This window comes from Humulus lupulus, chromosome 3, assembly GCF_963169125.1.
Source record: "Humulus lupulus chromosome 3, drHumLupu1.1, whole genome shotgun sequence".
Classification (NCBI taxonomy): domain Eukaryota; kingdom Viridiplantae; phylum Streptophyta; class Magnoliopsida; order Rosales; family Cannabaceae; genus Humulus; species Humulus lupulus.
This window is the reverse complement of record NC_084795.1, coordinates 268,702,979-268,708,352: the sequence shown is the minus strand read 5'-3', so window position 1 is coordinate 268,708,352 and position 5,374 is coordinate 268,702,979.

Here is a 5,374-nt window from a genome sequence, read left to right as displayed (position 1 = left end):
ACAAGACACCCTTACACTCTTAATTATTTGAAGGAAAGTTCTATACCTTTCCATAACTCATAAGGGGTCTTATCTTCAATCTTTTTGAGTATTTTATTTAAAAGATGATTAGCTGACAAGAGAACTTCTCCCCACATGTTTTGAGGTAAACCAGAACTAATCAACATTTCATTCATCATTTCTTTCAATGTACGGTTTTTCCGTTCAACAACACCATTTTGCTGAGGTGAATAAGGTGCAGCGGTTTCATGGATGATTCCATGTTTAGCACAGAATTCAAGAAATGGCGATTCATACTCACCACCTCTATCACTTCTCAACACCTTAATATTTTTGTTAAGTTGATTCTCAACTTCGGTCTTATAGAGAACAAATTTCTCTATAGCCCCGACTTTGCTTTTTAACAAATACACATAGCAATATTTAGTGCTATCATCGACAAAAGTAATAAAATACTTATTGCCTCCCCTTGTTTGAACAAATTTTAAATCACATACATTGATATGTATTAAATTTAGGGGTTCATTATTCCTTTCAATCGTTTTGAAGGATGACCTTGTTAGTTTTTCCTCAACACATGTGTCACATTTATGATTAGAATCAATATGAAATTTCGATATATGATCAAAGTTAATTAATCTCCGTAGAGTGTCATAATTAACATGTCCTAGTATACCATGCCAAACATTAGAAGACTCAAGCAAATATGTAGAAGAGTTATTAAATTTATTGATATTTGGTTTAACAACCATTACATTGAGTTTAAACAACCCATCAGTTACATAACCCCTTCCCACATACATCCACTTTTGGACAGAATAACTTTGTTTGACTCAAATACAATACAAAATCTGTGTTTGTTCAGTAGTGAACCAGACACTAGGTTTTTATGGATCTCTGGTACGTACAACACATTGTTCAGAGTCAGCTCCTTTCTAGAAGTCATTTTCAGGATCACACTTCCTTGGCTTGCAATTTGAGATGTGGCAGAGTTTCCCATGAAAAGCTTTTCGCCATTATCTACTTGTTCAAAAGATTTGAGCAAACTCTTTTCTGAGTATACATGCCGAGTGGCACCAGTATCAATCCACCACTCCTTTGGGTTAGAATTGACTAGGTTTATCTCAGAAACAATGGCTAATATATTTATTAGATCAACATCCTTGGAGATGCTATCCACCATATTAGCCTTATTATTTTATTTCTTCTTTGGCAGTCTACAATCCGTGGACTTGTGACTTGACTTGTTGCAGTTAAAGCACTTGCCAAGAAATTTGAACGGATTTTTGGAGATTCCTCCTTTTGGCCCAAACTTGAACCCTTTATCATTGGCTTTGTAGTTCTTCTTTCCCTTAGAATTTTGACATTGTTCCACCAAATTGGCCTTAGCCACATCTTGTTTAGAACTTCTTTTGTCAGAAATCTTGTTGTCTTCTTCAATAAGAAGTCTAACAATCAATTATTCAATGCTCACTTGTTTTCGTTTGTGCTTCATATAGCTCTTGAACTCTCTCCAAGCAGGGGATAGCTTTTCAAGCAATGCAGCTACTTGGAAGGTCTCACTTTGGATCATACTATTGGAAAAACATTCAGAGTACGTAGGGGAATAGGCGTGGTGCGCCCATTGTTTACAACAATAAAAAATTTCATTAATCATATAAACAGTTTATATAATCAAGAAAACATCTAGACAAAAACAGTAACATAGAATATTATTAATCATTCAACATATATATATATATAAATATAAAATATATTTATTTATAACATATAAACACATAAACATATGAATATTCAAGAACACAAGCATTTACCTCTTGAATCCTATCAAGTATCATTGAGTCTTTTCGTATATTTATCGATCTTCCTATCCAATGCTTTGAGCACTCAAACCACGATCTTCCAGAGTGTTCACTACACTTGAAGATGTGTGTGGGCACATAGAGAACTTGAGTTTGCAATTTAGGAATCACAAGTATTTCTCAACACATGAGAACTTGGATTATGGTCTGAGAAAGGTTAGAATAAAGAATAAGAAGAAGAAAAAAATTTTGTCTGACAAAAATTCTGAATTGTGTTTTATGTCTATATCTTTCTTCTTATTATTCTATATCATATATAGAGATAATTCTATTACCTTATTATTCATAATAATAATAGTAACATAATAATATTATAATGATGATAGAAATTGATTTAGGTAAAAATCTAACTTACCAAATTTGAAAAACTATTTTCAAATTATTAATTAATTAAATAAATAAAATAAAACAACACTGATACAATATCAGTGTAGTAGTACACGCATGACACAGTCAGTGTAGATTAATTACTGCTAGTACGGTTCGCTAGTATTATGAATACAAGTGACCTAGATCCGGGTCACTAGTGTAGTAGGACACTTTAGTGAATGTACTTTATATATAGTTATATATAGAATTGGACTAGATGTGATTTGTTAATACTTGTTTAAACACTGTTTCATAGTATTAATCAAACACATCAAACGATGATCATATACACGATGATCTTAATCTTGAGGTTGGTATGAACTCCTATATATGTCATGATCTTTTGATTCATGCGTCAAGGTTTGTCAGAATGGTCAGGCTAAGAATAATTGTTTTGGGGACTCAATGATATATATGGCTGGGGACATAGTTTGACAGATATGGAATCTATACCTTCTTATAGATTGAATAATGGTTCCCTATTGTGTTAAATTTTGGAACTGAAAAGGTTATGAGCTCTCACGTTGCAAACTTGTTGTGACACAACCTTCACTAGTAAAGTCAATGGTACTCTAGGAACAAGTTGTAGCTAAAATGGTAAAATGACAATTTTATTCCCTTTTAATTATGAACCATTAATAGAGGATTAACATTGTATGTAATGGTTATATCAATGGAAACTTTATTCTTTAATAAAGTACTCAGTAAATATATATCCATAATTATCAAAAATTCAATCTCATATTTATAGTGGAGTAATCATGAGATTAATAAATATGATTATATAATCAAAGAGATTTGATTAATAATATAATATTTATTGGAGCTTGATATTATAGGTCTATAGGTCACCAGGGTAGCTCTATCAACACCATATCAATGTAAGAGTTGATACAAGGGTAAAACTGTAATTTGGAAATTTGAGAAGAATTTTATTCTTTGGGTCAAGTATGCAATTATATGATAATTGAGGTTGAATAATTAATTTTTGAAAATATATTTATTAATTTAAATATATAATTTTTTAAATTCATACATATAAATAAATGAATAAAATTTTGAAATTAATTATTTTATTTAAGTGGGAGAAAATAAAATTGGTAAGTAAAAAATAGATTTTGATTTATTGAATTTTAAAAGATAATGATAATGATCATCAATTTGAATTTTGAATTTAAAATTTAAATTTTGAAATATGGTTGTCATCTTTTCCTTAAAAAGATAAATAACTTATTTTGTGGAAGATTGATTTTAGTTAAATAAAAAAATAAAAGAAAAATGCAATATCCCTGAAAAAGGAAATATCAGTTCACGCATGACACAGTCCATAGACTGTGCAACACGTGTACTATTACACTTATATTGTATCAGTGTTGTTTTTATTTTATTTATTTAATTAATTAATAATTTGAAAATAATTTTTCAAATTTGGTAAGTTAGATATTTACCTAAATCAATTCGTATCATCATTATGATATTATTAGTATTGTTATATTACTATTATTATTAGGAATAATAAGGTAATAGAATAATAAGAAGAAAGATATGGACATAAAACACAATTCAGAATTTTTGTCAGACAACAAGTTTCTTCTTCTTCTTCTTCTTCTTTATTCTAACCTTTCTCAGACCATGATCCAAGTTCTCATGTGTTGAGAAATACTTATGTTTCCTAAATTGCAAACTCGTGTTCTCTATGTGCCTACACACATCTTAAGGTGTAGAGAACACTCCGGAAGATTGTGGTTTGAGTGCTAAAAGCATTGGATAGGAACGAGGCTTGTTTAGTGGCCATGGTTTTACTTAGACTCAAGGCATTGAGTACTTCGACACGTTCAGTCCAGTAGTAAAACCTAGCACCATTCGGTTCATCATTGCTCTTGCTTTGTCCAAAAGTTGGGTTCTACGACAGATTGATGTTCACTATGCATTCTTAAATTGAGAAAATATTTACATGGCACAACCATTTGGGTTCATTGAGTCCAAGCATCCAACTCATGTTTGCAAGTTAACTAAAGCTCTATATGGTCTTAAGCAAGCCCATCATGATTGGTTCTCTAAGCTCCGCTTATCCTTACATCAATGGGGCTTCTCATGTTCTCGAGCAGATAATTTCCTCTTTTATCTTCATTCCAAAAACATTCTCATATACATTCTTGTCTATGTGGACAATCTTATAATCACAGGGAATAATGTACATGCTTTCAACAAATTTATTGCCATATTGCACTCTAAATTTGCTATCCGTGATCTAGGACAACGTCACTATTTCCTTGGCATTGAAGTGACTTATGCTCCTAATCATGTTCATTTTTCACAGCAGAAGTACATAAGAGATGTTCTTATTCAATTTGATATGTTGGACTCCAAACGAGCTCCAACTCCAGGCTCAGTTGGCCAGTCATTATCTCAGTTTGATGGAACTCTTCTCGATGATCCCACAACTTATAGAAAACTGGTTGGCTCTCTTCAATACATCACCATGACTCGACCAGACATAGCCTTTGCCATCAATAGAGCATGCCAATTCATGAATTCTCCTACTTCTGCTCACTAGCTAGTTGTTAAGAGAATTTTGAGATACTTAAAATGTACTCAAACACATGGGATTGCTATGACAACTTCCTCTTCACTCCTTTTATCTACTTTTACAAATGCTGATTGAGCATCTAGTCCTGATGACAGGCGTAGCATTGGTGGGTTTTGTGTCTTCTTAGGTGATAATCTCATATCTTGGTCCTCCAACAAACAAAGGGTGGTATTGCGCAGTAGCACAAAATCTGAATATAGGGCCTTAGCATATGCTACAGTCGAAATAGCATGGTTTATGCAACTCTTTATAGAACTGGGCATATCTCTTAACTCAACTCCTATCGTTTGGTGTGATAACATGAGTGCCTCCAGTCTTGCTACAAATTCTATGTTTCATGCTCGCACAAAACACATCAAGATTGACTATCATTTCATTCGGGACATGGTCATTCAACAACAACTCTCGGTGCAATACATACCAACAGAGGATCAAATGTCAGATATTATGACCAAACACCTTCTCATTAGTCGTTTCTCTTCTTTATGTAGCATATTGACGGTGCTTCATAACCCGATCACTTTGAAGGGGGTGTTAATGTACAAAGCTAGTT